This window comes from Eriocheir sinensis, chromosome 19 (genome assembly GCF_024679095.1).
Source record: "Eriocheir sinensis breed Jianghai 21 chromosome 19, ASM2467909v1, whole genome shotgun sequence".
Classification (NCBI taxonomy): domain Eukaryota; kingdom Metazoa; phylum Arthropoda; class Malacostraca; order Decapoda; family Varunidae; genus Eriocheir; species Eriocheir sinensis.
In genome coordinates, this window is record NC_066527.1 from 4,589,531 (window position 1) to 4,605,664 (window position 16,134).

The window sequence follows — 16,134 nt, forward strand, 5'->3', positions numbered from 1 at the left end:
CTCTTTGTCAACCTCTTATGTGCCTCTCGTCTCGTGGTATTTACTTATCGATCTGAATACCGATCTGTCACGCTACAGTACTTTAATGAGCCTGTATATCACCTTCTCGAGCACTTTACAAACCTCTAATGTGCCTCTCGTCTACTTTTTGGTTATCGATCTGAGTGCCAGTCTACTAAGCTCCAGTACCTTTAACATCGCCCTACAGCACCTATTTGAACTTGCCTCCTCTACACGCTCTCCAGTCATTGTAAAGCCTCGCCTATCGATCTATACATGCTTATCTATCGCTTCCCTGTACTTCTAACCTCCCCCTACAGCACCTATTTAAACTTGCCTCCGCTACACACACGTTGAATTGAAAAACCTCGCCTATCGATCTATACATGTTTGTCTATCGCGACCCCGTACATTTAACATCGTCGTACAGCACCTCTGCACACTCCAGTCTCTAAAGAACCTCGCCTTTTAGTACCTATATTTCGATCCCGCCACAAATACAAACCCTCCATTCGCCTTGTCTCGCCTTGTCTGCCTGTCACACTCCGCGAGCCGCCAGCGTCCATCACTCACAGGCCGCGCGCCGACAAAAGTAATAAGCACTTCCCTCCCTCCAGTGGCGTGTTGTCCTCTCTGGTCTCTGGGGCAACGGTGACAACCCAAGATTGCTGCTCGTCTTCTTCGTCTTCTCGGCATGTTTCGTCTGGTAGCTTATTACGGGAAACTTAATGAGCTTTTTTTATTGAAGTTCATATACAAGTTATTTTTTTTTATTTTACCGCAGTGGTTGAGGCCTACGATTGCTATTCTTCGCTTGCAAACAACTGCTGTATACTCTTCCCTCTCTTTCGTCTGATGGATTATTATGGAAAATTCCTACGTACTGAAAATCAATTGTTCCTGATTAAGAATTATAAAGTAAAGGTCGGAGTTCATATTTTCTCTCACGGAACGAGGATGCAACATGGACGCCTTCTACTCCACCATCCCTCTTTTTCTGCTCCTCCCTCACACAAAGCCTACTGTTTCCGGTTATGTCTTCATGGTAGATACAAATTTATGGCCAGCCCTCCCGAAGCGACCCTCTGACAGGCCTAGATGCTATAAATTTTCGGGTGCAAACAGCTTCCATCTCACCGTCCCCTTCCTTGATGTATGTGTATGACCCTCGATGGATTGTATATGTGTTTCCTTAACCAAATAACCAATCACTCAGTCAACCAATAACTTCTTACTTCTACTGGCTCGTAAAGTTTATGGTATACCTAGGTACTTGAAAACTCCAACAATCAATAATCAATCACTTTATCAATCTATCAGCTAATAAGTTCTTGCACCTAGACAGTAGAAAATCCGAAGTCACGTAAGTCAATCATTCTGTCAGTCATTCAGTTAATAATCATTCGCATTCAGTCAATCACTTTATAGATGAATCATTCTGTCAATCATTCAATCACTCTATTAATCAGTCAACCATTCTATCCACCAATCGTTTTATAGATCAATCTGTTATTCGATCAATCAGCCAATCATTCTATCAGTCAATAAATCTTTATCAGTCAATCATTCTGTCAATCGTTTTAGCAATCAATCATTCACTTTACTAATCAATCAGTCTGTTAAATAATCAATCAATTAATCAGTCAATCACTTTATCTATCAATCAATCATTCTGTATAGCAATCACTCAGTCGATCAATCAATCACTTTATCTATCAATCAACCATACTGTCTATCATTCTGACAATCAATCAATCAATTATTATCTATCAATCAATCATACTGTCTATCATTCAGTCCATCAATCAATCAATTATTATCTATCAATCAACCATACCGTCTATCATTCTGACAATCAATCAATCAATTATTATCTATCAATCAATCATACTGTCTATCATTCAGTCCATCAATCAATCAATCAATCACTTTATCTATCAATCAATCATACTGTCTATCAATCAATCAATCCATCAATCAGTCCTTTCTTACACCTGAGGATACATTCATTCCTTAAGGTACCAAAGGAGACCACCTTACAACTCTACTCTCTCGCTCAGGTGACCCGCAACTCTTCACACCTGGCGCTATAAATGAATGAATCAATAACGACAAAGAACCAGGTGGTGCCAAAAGATCAATTGCTAATAAAAGATAACTTGAAGCTCTTGGGCTGAAGTATATGAAGGGCATTAATTTTGTTTTAGAGTTAGTTAGTGGTATTAATGGGTGAGGAGAGGGCGTGGACGGTAAGAAGTGGGAATAATGAGCTGGTAGATATTAGTAAGATGTATTGAAGGGATTAGAAAAGAGTGGGAAGAAAAGGTTAAGGATTGTTGTTTTATTTTAAGTGAAACTGAAGAAACCAGAAATAAAGGGACAGTATAGAAGGAAGGAGGTGTTATAAGTATTGAGTGTTGTTGAAGGGATTAGATAGAAGTGGATAGGAAAAATATATTGAATGTTCGTTTATTATAAGCAAGAGAAATCAAATAAACCGGAAGCGAGTGCAAAAAGAGAAATACTGTGTTCGTATTAAGAAGATTTATTGAAGGGATCAGAAAGAAGTCGATAAAAAAAAATTATGAATGTTCGTTTATTATAAGCAAGAGATAGTGAGGAAATCAGAGAGAAAGGAAGAGCATAAAAAAGGAATGCTGTGTTCGTATTAGTTAGATATATTGAATGCATTAGAAAAAAAGTGGATATAAAAAAATAGTAATGTTCGTTTATTATAAGCTAGAGATATTGAAGAAATGGGAAAGAAGGGAAAGGTATAAAAACACGGAATCTTGTTTTATTATTAGTAAGATTCATTGAAGTGATTAGAAAAGAGTGGAAAGAAAAGGTAAAGGAATGTTGTTTTATTATAAGTGAAAGTGAAGAAATCAGAAAGAAAGGAAGATTATAAAAAAGGAATGCTGTTCGTATTAGCAAGACATGTTGAAGTAGTTAGAAAAGAGTGGAAAGAAAAGGTTAGTTAGTTAGTTTGGTATAGAGAAGTTAGGTGATCCAGTTAGTTAGTTAGTTATTGTGATATAGAGAAGTTAGTTGATCCAGTTAGTTAGTTTGGTATAGAGAAGTTAGGTGATCCATTTAGTTAGTTAGTTAGTTTGATATAGAGAAGTTAGTTGATAAATTTAGTTAGTTAGTTAGTTTGATATAGAGAAGTTAGTTGATAAATTTAGTTAGTTAGTTAGTTTGATATAGAGAAGTTAGTTGATAAATTTAGTTAGTTAGTTAGTTTGGTATAGAGAAGTTAGTTGATCCATTTTGATAGTTAGTTAGTTTGGTATAGAGAAGTTAGTTGATAAATTTAGTTAGTTAGTTAGTTTGATATAGAGAAGTTAGGTGATCCATTTAGTTAGTTAGTTAGTTTGATATAGAGAAGTTAGGTGATCCATTTAGTTAGTTAGTTAGTTTGATATAGAGAAGTTAGGTGATCCATTTAGTTAGTTAGTTAGTTTGGTATAGAGAAGTTAGGTGATCCATTTAGTTAGTTAGTTAGTTTGATATAGAGAAGTTAGGTGATCCATTTAGTTAGTTAGTTAGTTTGGTATTGAGAAGTTAGGTGATCCATTTAGTTAGTTAGTTAGTTTGATATAGAGAAGTTAGGTGATCCATTTAGTTAGTTAGTTATTGTGATATAGAGAAGTTAGTTGATCCATTTAGTTAGTTAGTTATTGTGATATAGAGAAGTTAGTTGATCCATTTAGTTAGTTAGTTTGATATAGATAAGTTAGGTGATCCATTTAGTTAGTTAGTTAGTTTGATATAGAGAAGTTAGGTGATCCATTTAGTTAGTTAGTTTGGTATAGAGAAGTTAGGTGATCCATTTAGTTAGTTAGTTAGTTTGGTATAGAGAAGTTAGGTGATCCATTTAGTTAGTTAGTTATTGTGATATAGAGAAGTTAGTTGATCCATTTAGTTAGTTATTGTGATATAGAGAAGTTAGTTGATCCATTTAGTTAGTTAGTTTGATATAGATAAGTTAGGTGATCCATTTAGTTAGTTAGTTATTGTGATATAGAGAAGTTAGGTGATCCATTTAGTTAGTTAGTTTGATATAGAGAAGTTAGGTGATCCATTTAGTTAGTTAGTTTGATATAGAGAAGTTAGGTGATCCATTTAGTTAGTTAGTTTGATATAGAGAAGTTAGGTGATCCATTTAGTTAGTTAGTTAGTTTGATATAGAGAAGTTAGGTGATCCATTTAGTTAGTTAGTTAGTTTGGTATAGAGAAGTTAGTTGATCCATTTAGTTAGTTAGTTATTGTGATATAGAGAAGTTAGTTGATCCATTTAGTTAGTTAGTTTGATATAGATAAGTTAGGTGATCCATTTAGTTAGTTAGTTATTGTGATATAGAGAAGTTAGTTGATCCATTTAGTTAGTTAGTTAGTTTGATATAGAGAAGTTAGGTGATCCATTTAGTTAGTTAGTTTGATATAGAGAAGTTAGGTGATCCATTTAGTTAGTTAGTTAGTTTGATATAGAGAAGTTAGGTGATCCATTTAGTTAGTTAGTTAGTTTGGTATAGAGAAGTTAGGTGATCCATTTAGTTAGTTAGTTAGTTTGGTATAGAGAAGTTAGGTGATCCATTTAGTTAGTTAGTTATTGTGATATAGAGAAGTTAGTTGATCCATTTAGTTAGTTAGTTATTGTGATATAGAGAAGTTAGTTGATCCATTTAGTTAGTTAGTTTGATATAGATAAGTTAGGTGATCCATTTAGTTAGTTAGTTTGATATAGAGAAGTTAGGTGATCCAGTTAGTTAGTTAGTTATTGTGATATAGAGAAGTTAGGTGATCCAGTTAGATAGTTAGTTTGATATTAAGGAATACTGTTTTATTATAAGCGAAATTGAAGAAATCGGAAATAAAGGAACAGTAAAAAAGGAATCCTGCATTAATAATAGGAAAGTAGAAAAGGAAAAAGTAAGAGGTAGATAAATAGAAAGATACATCAGAGAAATGAGAAAAAATGGGACGGAAAGAAGGGAGAAGCAAGAGATAGACGGCCAGACAAAACTAGTCGAGGCTTTAACTTAAGACAAGCACCAACTCGGACCACAACGCGAGGCTCCTCTTAACAACACCCCTCAACCCTTCCCCCTAAGCTCCCCCTCCCCCTCCCCCTCCCCTCCCCTACCCCTCCACCTCGCCCCTCAAGCTTCCCTCTCCTCTCTTCCTCCCCCTCTCCCCTTTTTGCATACGAGACTCCTAACAATAGCACCTCAACCCCTTTCCCTTCAACCCCCTTTCCCCTTCCCCTACACCCATTCCTCCCCTCCTCCCCTCCATCTCGCCCCCCTCCTAGCAATAAACCCCTCAAACCCTTTCACTTCCACCCCTCTTCCCCTTCACTGTAAAAAAGCCTACAACAAAGCCAACACTATGCTCGGGTTCATAGCGAGGAACTTCGAGTGTAAAACGCCAGACGTGATGCTAGCCCTGTATAATTCCATGGTAAGACCGCACCTCGAGTATGCAGTACAGCTCTGGTCTCCTAATTAAAGAAAGGAAATTGATTTACTGGAAAGGATTCAACGACGCGCCACAAAGATGATACCAACCTTCAGGGCTCAACCGTACGAGGAACGACTCAAGCGACTCAATTTCTTTACATTGGAGAAAAGACGCCTGCGAGGGGATATGATTCAAGTCTTCAAGTATATGAAAAAATTTAATTACGTCGATTACTCCAAATTCTTTGAACTGCAAACCAACCTAAGAACTAGAAATAACGGTTTACCCATTCAGTCTAGTCGATGTAACACAGACATCGGAAGGAGTTTCTTTTCAAACCGAGTCATCCGTCACTGGAACAATCTTCCTTCAGAAGTAGTAAATGCGAATACCATCAACTCCTTCAAATATAGAATCGACCGTCACTTCGCTGCGTCAGGAGTGAACTGAATATTGAGGTGCTTTCATCTGCTCCTCAATATCGAGGTGCTTTTCATCTGCTCCTCAATGTCGAGGTGCTTTCATCTGCTCCCCAGGCCCCAAGTGGCTATCGAGCAGATTAAATCACCAAAGCGGGCAACCTCGTAATGAGCCAATAGGCTTTCTGTTGCCTGCACTTCCATGTTTCCATGTTTCCATGTTTCTCCTACATCCCTTCCCTTCCTCCCCCCCCCCCTCCTCTCCCCTCAAGACATCCCCCCCTCCCCTCTCTGCATACGAGACTCCTAACAATAGCCCTCCAAAGCCTTCCCTTCTCACCCCCTTCCTCTTCCCATGCACCCCTTCCCTCCCCCTCCCCCTTCCTCCCCTTCTCCTCGCCCGTCAAGCCTTCCCCGCCTCCCCTTACAATACCCCTCTAAAGCCTTCCCCTCTCGCCCCCTTCCCCTTCCCCTGCACCCCTTCCCTCCCCCTCCCCCTTCCTCCCCTCCTCCTCGCCCCTCAAGCCTTCCCCTCCTCCCCTTACAATACCTCTCCAAACCCTTCCCCTCTCGCCCCCTTCCCCTTCCCCTGCACCCCTTCCCTCCCCACCCCTTCCTCCCTCCACGCCCCTCCAGCCTTCCCCCTCCCCTCTCTGCATACGAGACTCCTCCTTACAATATCCCTCCAAAGCCTTCCCCTCTCGCCCCCTTCCCTTTCCCCTGCACACCTTCCCTCCACTTCCCCCTCCCTCCCCTCCTCGTCCCTCAAGCCTTCCCATCCTCCCCTTACAATACCTCTCCAAACCCTTCCCCTCTCGCCCCCTTCCCCTTACCCTGCACACCTTCCCTCCACTTCCCCCTCCCTTCCCTCCTCTAGGCTTCAGCAGGCATGATATAAAGGAGGTCATGGAGCGATAAAGAAAAAAAATACTCTTGCAGGAGGGCGCATAAACTCCCTGGGCTCACGGCATCTCAGGGAAATGGCTCGTATCTTACAAAGGGACAGTTTTTTTTATTCTTACAGCGGAAGAGGAGAAGGAAGAGGAGGAGGAGGAGGAGGAGGACAGTCGAGAGGCCAAGAAAGAAGAGGAAAAAACACGGGAAAGAAGAATGACAACAAAAAGAGTGAAACTGGAGATGTAACAAAATAGAAATAGAAAAACAGAAGGGACATTTTTTTTCTCACAGCGAAGGAGGAGGAGGAGGAGGAGGAGGAGGATAGTCGAGAGGCCAAGAAAGGAGAGGAAAAACACGACAAAAAATAAAAAAACAAGAGAGACGTAGAGAGCAACATGATAATTAAAGAAGCAAAAATAATAGTAAAGAGGAGAAGGAGGAGAGTCAAGAGAGGACAAGATAGGAGAGGAAAAAACACACGAGGACAAAGGGAAAAAAATAAACAAGGTGAAATTGAAGATGGAAGAATACAGAAACAGAAACAAAAAAAAATGTAGAAGAAAGGAATAGAGATGAATGAAAAAAAAAGATGAAATAGAGGAAAAATATAATAGAAGGGATAGTTTTTTCCGAATGGCGGAGGAGGAAAAGAAAGGAGAATAGTTGAGATAAATGAAAAAAACTTGAAATAGAGGAAAAATAGAATAGAAGGGATAGTTTTTTTTCCGAACGGCGGAGGAGGAAAAGAAAGGAGAAGAATAGTTGAGATAAATGAAAAAAACTTGAAATAGAGGAAAAATAGAACAGAAAGGATATAGTTTTTTTTCCGAACGGAGGAGGAGGAAAAGAAAGGAGAAGAATAGTTGAGATAAATGAAAAAAACTTGAAATAGAGGAAAAATAGAATAGAAGGGATAGTTTTTTTTTCTAACAGCGGAGGAGGAAAAGAAAGGAGAGGAAAAAACACGAGGAGGAAGAAGAGAAAAACAAGATGGTGATATACAGGAGAAGAAATGGAGGAAGATGAAGAGAATAACAAAAATAATGACAATAATAAACGTAAAAACAGAAATAAAGAGGAAGAAAGGAAATAAAAGAGAAGAAATGGAGTAAGAGACGTAAATAATAACAATAATGATAATAATAAAAATACTAATAACAATAAAAAAAAAGAGGAAACAACAAGAAAGAAAGAAAACAAGATTGTGATGAATTAGGAAAAAAGTGAAGTGCTTAGTAGATAATATAATAATAATAATAATAATAATAATAATAATAATAATAATAATAATAATAATAATAATAATAATAATAATAATAATAATAATAATGAAAATAAAAACAAGAAACAGGAAGAGAGATAGAAGTACAAGACGATCAAGAGGGGATGATATGGAGTGAGAGAATAACAATAACAATAACAATAACAATAAAAGTGAAAGTAATAGTAAAACAGGAAGAAAAATGAAGAAAAGAACAATAAGGTGAAAAACAAGAGAGCGAATAGAGTAAAATGTGTAAAGAATAATAATAACAGTAATATCAAGAAGAAGAACAAGAACAAGAACAAGAAGAACAAGAAGAAGAAGAGGAAGAACAAGAAGAACAAGAACAAGAAGAACAAGACCATGAAAAACAAGGACAAGAAAAAGAAGAAAAAGAAAAGAATTAAAGAACAAGAACAAGAAGAACAAGAACAAAAAGAACAAAAACAAGAAGAAAGAGAAAAAGAAAAAGAAGAAGAAGAAGAAGAAGAAGAAGAAGAAGAAGAAGAAGAAGAAGAAGAAGAAGAAGAAGAAGAAGAAGAAGAAGAAGAAGAAGAAGAAGAAGAAGAAGAAGAAGAAGAAGAAGAAGAGGAAGAAGAAGAAGAAGAAGAAGAAAGAAAGATAAATAAAGAAAAAAACAAGAAGGTAAGCAAGGGAACAGAGTGGAATATGCAGTGAATAACCATAACAACAACAATAACAATAATAATATTAATAACACTCAAAAAAAGAAAGAGAAAGAGAAAAAAACAAAACGGTGATAAAGAAAAAAACAAATGGAGTTCTATATAGACAACAACAACAACAACAACAACAATTTCAACACAAACAGTAGTAATAATAATAATAATAATAATAATAATAATAATAATAATAATAATAATAATAATAATAATAATAATAATAATAATAATAATAATAATAATAATAATAATAATAATAATAATAATAAATAGTAGCTTGCTCTTTAGTGTGTGTGTGTGTGTGTGTGTGTGTGTGTGTGTGTGTGTGTGTGTGTGTGTGTGTGTGTGTGTGTGTGTGTGTGTGTGTGTGTGTGTATAATCGGTGTTCTATTTCTACCTTTTCTTCCCAGTCGATCGATGCAAATGACTTAATTGTGGGGTATGTATGTATGTATGTAGGTAGGTAGGAGGGGGTGTATATGTATGTATGTATGTATGTATGTATGTAGGTAGGTAGGTAGGTAGGTAGGTAGGTGGGGTGTATATGTATGTATGTATGTATGTATGTACGTAGGTTGGCATGAAGACAGACAGACAGATAGAGACAAAAAATAAAGAAAAAACAGAGGAAATGAAAAAGAAGGGAAACGGTGACGAAAATGAAAAAAAAATGACAGAAAAAAGTAAAACAATAAAATAAATACGAGAGTGACGGAAAGTGTTTGTGTTTGTGTTTGTGTGTGTGTGTGTGTGTGTGTGTGTGTGTGTGTGTGTGTGTGTGTGTGTGTGTGTGTGAGTTTGCGATATCAGAACTCGAACGAAGAGAAAACACCACAAGCTAGAAAGAAAAATATGAAGATAAAAGGGAAACGAAAATGAAAATGAGAAGAATAAATAAGGAGAGACTATGAAAAAAACAGAAAATGGAAAATGGAACGAAAACACCAGAAGCAGAGAAAACGGGATGAAAGAAAAGCGCGAGCAGGAAGCAGAAGAAAAAAATAGAAAAAAAAGAAGAATATCAAAGAGAGGAAGGAGAAAGCATGATTTGAAGGACGGCGCAGGGGAAGAAGAAGGGAAAGAAAGCCCGAACGAAGAAAGGAAGGAAGGAAGGAAGGAAGGAGAGGAAGGAACCATGCGAGGGGGAACACAACAGAAGGGGGGCATGAAGTGCGTATATATTATGTAGAAGCAAAGTGCGCGGAAGAGAAGGGGAGAGAGAAGTCGGAGGGGGAGTTTCGGAGAGGGGGAAGCTTGAAGGCGAAATATCGAGAGGTAGAGGTAGAAAATGAAAAGGGGGGGAAAGGAAAATGGTTGAAAATAAAAAAGGGGGAAAGGAAAATGTTTGAAGATGAAAAGGGGGAAAGGAAAATGGTTGATGAAAAAGGAGGGAAAGGAAAATGGTTGAAAATGAAAAAGCGGGAAAGAAAAATGTTTGAAGATGAAAAGGGGGAAAGGAAAATGGTTGAAAATAAAAAAGGGGGAAAGGAAAATGGTTGAAAATAAAAAAGGGGGAAAGAAAAATGTTTGAAGATGAAAAGGGGGAAAGGAAAATGGTTGATGAAAAAGGAGGGAAAGGAAAATGGTTGAAAATGAAAAAGGAGGGAAAGGAAAATGGTTGAAAATGAAAAAGGGGGAAAGGAAAATGGTTGAAAATGAAAAAGGGGGAAAGGAAAATGTTTGAAGATGAAAAGGGGGAAAGAAAAATGGTTGAAAATGAAAAAGGAGGGAATGGAAAATGGTTTAAAATAAAAAAGGGGGGAAAGGAAAATGGTTGAAAAATTAGATACATGGAAAATGAAAAGGTTTAAAGAGGGAAAATTAGGAAAAGGAGGATTTTAGAAAGAGGAAACATGGGGAAAGAGGGAAATTTTGGAGGGGGAGTTGGAAGTGAAAGAATCGAGAGGCAGGTGAAGAAAATGATAAAGGTGAAATATGAAAAAGGAGGGAAAGAAAAACGAAAAAACAGAGGAAATGGAAAGGTTTGAATAGGGAAACTTAGGAAAGGGGGGATTTTAGAAAGGGGAGACTTGAGAGGGGAATTATGGAACGGGAAAGCGAAGGGAACGTTTGCAGAGAGGTAAACGTGGAAAAGGAAAAACGTGGAATATGAAAAAAAGGCTGGAGAGGAAAATAGGAAAGAGGGAATTTTAGAAAGGGAAACTCGAAGAAGGGGAAACTAAAAGGGATTATTTTGGAAGAGGAATCTTGAATGGAACGTTTTGAAAGGTAGATGTAGAATATGAAACATGGAGAGAGGAAAGAAAACAGGAAGAGGAGAAACAGGATGAATGAGGGAAGAGAGAGAGAGAGAGAGAGAGAGAGAGAGAGAGAGAGAGAGAGAGAGAGAGAGAGAGAGAGAGAGAGAGAGAGAGAGAGAGAGAGAGAGAGAGAGAGAGAGAGAGAGAGAGAGAGAGAAATATTAAACTTGAAGATGGAACCAAATTGAAGAGGAAAGAAGAGAAGAAGGAGGAGGAAGAGAAGGTGAAGAATGTACGAGGAAAGAGGGAGGAGAAGAAAAGTGGAGAGAAAGACGAGGGAAACTTGAATTAGGAATAAAATAGAAAAGAAAGCGACGGAGGAAACTAAAAATAAAATGTGAAATTGACGAGGAGGGAGAATTGGAAAAGACAACGAGAGGAAGAAAGATAGATAGGGAGGGAGAAGAAAAGTGGAGAGACGGAGGAATAAATAGAGGGAAGAAACTTGAAGGAAAGAATACCAAGAGGAGAGAAAACGAATGGGGAAGAGGAAAGAAAGAAAGAAAGGAGGAGGGAAAGAAGGGAAGAAAGAAAGAAAGTCTAAGGAACGAGAGAGAGAGAGAGAGTGTGTGTGTTACTGAGAGCAAAAGAGAATGAAAAAAGAATGAAAAGGAAAGAAAAAATACTGAAGGAAAGAAAAAAAGAAAAAAGAAAGGAAGAAAGAAAAAAGAAAAAAAAAGAAAGGAAAAAAGAATGAATAAATGGATGAACGAATGAAAAAAGGAAAGAAGAGGAAAAAAGAAAAAAAGAAAAATTAAAGAAAGGAACAAACAAGGAAAGCAACAAAGAAAGAAAGACAGAATAATTAAACAAGTACAGAAAGAAAGAAACTGAAAAGAAAGAAAAAAATATATATACGACAAGGGTAGGCCAGGAGACAGGTTAATTGGAGAGAGGTATGACAGTGGTTAATGACGTGTTTGTGGGCTGGCAATATGACGTGTCTGGGCGCTCTCTCTTAATTATAATGATATTGCGGAGACGAGACTGAGTGAGATGGCTTGGGCACATAATGAGAAGTTCTGTATGCAGGAAGAGTAATGAAAAGGAAAGTAGAAAGAGAGGAAGAGAGGGAGACCAAGAAAGAAGAGGTGGATGGATTGGATAAAGAAGGAAATGAGAGAGAAATAAGAAGAGAAAAGAAGTGTGCAGGAAATGTAATGAAAATGGAAGTAGTAGAAAGAGAAGGAAAAGGAGACTGAGAAAGAAGACGTAGATGGATTGGATAAGGAAATGAAACAGAAGATTGAAATAGTTTGAACACGAAATCAGAAGAGAAAAGAAGTGTTCAGGAAATGTAATGAAAATGGAAGTAGTAGAAAGAGAAGGAAAAGAAGGAGATTAAGGAAGAAGAGGTGGATGGATTGGATAAAGAAGGAAATAAGAGAGAAGACTGAAAGAGCATGAACACGAAATAAGAAGCGAAAATAAGTATGCAGGAAAAGTAATGAAAATGGAAGTAGTAGAAAGAGAAGGAAAAGAAGGAGACTAAGAAAGAAGAGGTGGATGGATTGGATAAGGAAGGAAATGAGAGAGAAAATTGGAAGAAACACGAAATACGAAGGAAAAAGAAGCATGCAGGAAAAGTAATAAAAATGGAAATAGAAGGAAGAAAGAAAGACAAACGAAGAGGTAGATAGCAGGAAGACATGAGAAGGAAGGGAAATAAAGAGAAGTGGGGAAAAAAAAGGCGTATGTACGTAGGAAGACAAGTAATGAGAATGGAAGTACAGGACAGAAGAAAGAAAGGAAGAGAGGGTGATAAAGAAAAGGAGGAAAGGAGAGAGAAGACTGAGATGATTGAGACACATAGCAAGAAAAAAGAGATAAGGAATATGAATGCAGGAAGAGAAAAAGAGAATGAAAATACAGGAAAAAAATAGCAGAAGAGAGGAAGACAGGGGAAGAAGGGAAAGGGTTGCGTAAAGAAAGAAATGTGAAAAGATGAAGACTGAGATGATTGGGACACATAACAAGAAAAAGAGATAAGGAATACGAATGCAGAAAGAGAAAAAGAGAAAAAAAATAGCAGAAGAGTGGAAGACAGAGGAAAAAGTTGGAAAGGTTGCGTAAAGAAAGAAATGTGAAAAGATGAAGATTGAGATGATTGGGACACATAACAAGGAGAAGAGAAAAAGAATATGTATGCAGGAAGAGAAAAAAATGAGAGAATGAAGATACAGAATAGAAAAAAAATAGCAGAAGAGAAGAAGAAAGAAATGTGAAAAGAAGATTGAGATGATTGGGACACATAACAAGAAGAAGAGAAAAAGAATATGAATGCAGGAAGAGAGAAAATGAGAGAATGAAGTTACAGGATAGAAAAAAATAGCAGAAGAGAAGAAGAAAGAAATGTGAAAAGAAGAAGATTGAGATGATTGAGACACATAACAAGGAGAAGAGAAAAAGAATATGAATGCAGGAAGAGAGAAAATGTGAGAATGAAGTTACAGGATAGAAAAAAAATAGCAGAAGAGAAGAAGAAAGAAATGTGAAAAGAAGAAGATTGAGATGATTGGGACACATAACAACAAGAAGAGAAAAAGAATATGAATGCAGGAAGAGAGAAAATGTGAGAATGAAGTTACAGGATAGAAAAAAAATAGCAGAAGAGAGGAAGAAAGAAATGTGAAAAGAAGAAGATTGAGATGATTTGGACACATAACAAGAAGAAGAGAAAAAGAATATGAATGCAGGAAGAGAAAAAATGTGAGAATGAAGTTACAGGATAGAAAAAAAATATAGCAGAAGAGAAGAAGAAAGAAATGTGAAAAGAAGAAGACTGAGATGATTGGGACACATAACAAGGAGAAGAGAAAAAGAATATGTATGCAGGAAGAGAGAAAATGTGAGAATGAAGTTACAGGATAGAAAAAAATAGCAGAAGAGAAGAAGAAAGAAATGTGAAAAGAAGATTGAGATGATTAGGACACATAACAAAGAGAAGAGAAAAAGAATATGTATGCAGGAAGAGAGAAAATGTGAGAATGAAGTTACAGGATAGAAAAAAAATAGCAGAAGAGAGGAAGACAAAGGAAGAAGGTGGAAAGGTTGCGTAAAGAAAGAAATGTGAGAAGAAGATTGAGACGAAAAGAACACGAAATAATAAGAAGAAAAAGATGTGCATTTAAAGAGAGAAGTGATGATGATGGAAGTACAGAGGAGGAGGAGGAGAAGAGAAAGGAAGGGAGAAGGAGAAGGAGGAAGAGCAGGAGGATGGAAAATGCAAAGAAAGACATGAGTGAGAAAATTGAAATGGAATGAAAACGGAATGAGAACAGAGGAACAGCAAGAAGAATGGAAATACAGGATAGATGAATGAAAGGAGGAAGTGAAGAAGGCCGAGATAAAACAGTAGGAAGGAGAAACGGAGAGAGAAGATTGATATAGTATGAACACTTTAGAAGATAAGTAAAGAGAACATAAATACGAGAGAGAAGGAGGAGAGGGAGAACAAAGAAGAGAAGAAGGAGAAACTGAGACAAAACAGCGACGGAATGAAGAGAAAATAAACGGAGAAGAGGAGAAAGAAGGAAGAAAAGCAATGAGAAAGGAAATACAGGATAGAAGGAAGAAAGAGAAAGAGAGCCTGACCAAGGAGGAGGTGGATGAATTGTGGTAAAGAAAACATCAAAGAACAAAAACATCAATAAACAAAAAACATGAAAAAAAACAAAAAAACAGATCACAGAGGAAGACCCAAACACAATAGCGACTCCACTGAACTTTATATAATACTAATAAGGAGGAGGAGGAGGAGGAGGAGGAGGAGGAGGAGGAGGAGGAGGAAGGCAAGTCAGGAGGTACATAAAAAAAAGTTAAAATAAAAAAAAACTCCACATTCTGCTCTTGTAATGAAAACAGAATGACTTGTTGATGTTTGTCTGTTGATTTTGCCTCGAAGTAGACATTCACTTGTAGATTTGATGCAGCCTAGGAGCGGGTTCTCTCTCTCTCTCTCTCTCTCTCTCTCTCTCTCTCTCTCTCTCCTATTCTCTTTCTCTCTTTCTTTCTTGATTTATGTCTAACTATTTATCTATCTATCTATCTATCTATCTATCTATCAATCTATCTATCTATTTGATGCAGCCTAGGAGCGGGTTCTCTCTCTCTCTCTCTCTCTCTCTCTCTCTCTCTCTCTCTCTCTCTCTCTCTCTCTCTCTCTCTCTCTCTCTCTCTCTCTCTCTCTCTCTCTCTCTCTATCTCTCTCTCTCTCTCTCTCTCTCTCTCTCTCTCTCTCTCTCTCAAACTCTCTCTCTCTCTCTCTCTCTCTCTCTCTCTCTCTCTCTCTCTCTCTCTCTCTCTCTCTCTCTCTCTCTCTCTCTCTCTCTCTCTCTCTCTCTCTTTCCTCCTCAAAGCACATATATCAAACCTAACTTCTTGTAATCTAACTTCCCACTCTCCTATTCTCCCGCGTAATGGTGTGGGCCACGCTTATTGCATCTGTCCTATCCATCCATCTCTCTCTACCTCAATATGCAGTGCCATGGAATTCGCGGAGGAGAGTTTGAAGATGAGATTGAGAGTTAACGTGTACTGTAGCCTCGTTTCCCACTCTCCTTTTGCGTCTGTACTGGGTTCGTATGTCCACTCCATCACTCTCTACCTCAATATGAAGTGCCTTGGAATTCGTGTGAAGTCAAGATTAGATTGAATGTAAACAAGTAGGATAGCTTAGTTCCCGTTCTCCTACAGTATGAGGTTTGGTCTGTATGGGTTCGTGTGTTCAATCCATCTCTTTCTCTACCTCAATATGCAGTCAGGGGAAACATGTGGAAATTGAAGTCAGATGAGATTGAGGGTATACAAGTAGATTGGCTTTATTTCTGCACTTTCCTTTTGCTACAGTGTGAGGTTTTGTCTGTATTGGGTTCGTGTGTTCAATCCATCTCTCTCTCTCTCTCTCTCTCTCTCTCTCTCTCTCTCTCTCTCTCTCTCTCTCTCTCTCTCTCTCTCTCTCTCTCTACCTCAATATGCAGTCTGAGGAAACATGGAGGATAGATTGAAGTCAAGATGAGATTGGGGGTAGATGTGTAGTGTGGCTTTATTTCCGCACTCTCCCTTTGCTACAATATGAGTTTTGGTCTACACTGGGATCGTGTGTCCAATCAATTCTCCCTCCACCTCAAAACGAAGGGTATTTA

General features: G+C 37.7%; 1 protein-coding gene across 3 annotated transcripts in view; it reads left to right on the plus strand.

The window, feature by feature from the left end:
• LOC127000575 (junctional adhesion molecule B-like) overlaps positions 1-16,134 on the plus strand; it is a 238,005-nt gene that overhangs the window by 93,195 nt on the left and 128,676 nt on the right. The gene's annotated exons all lie outside the window — the stretch shown is intronic.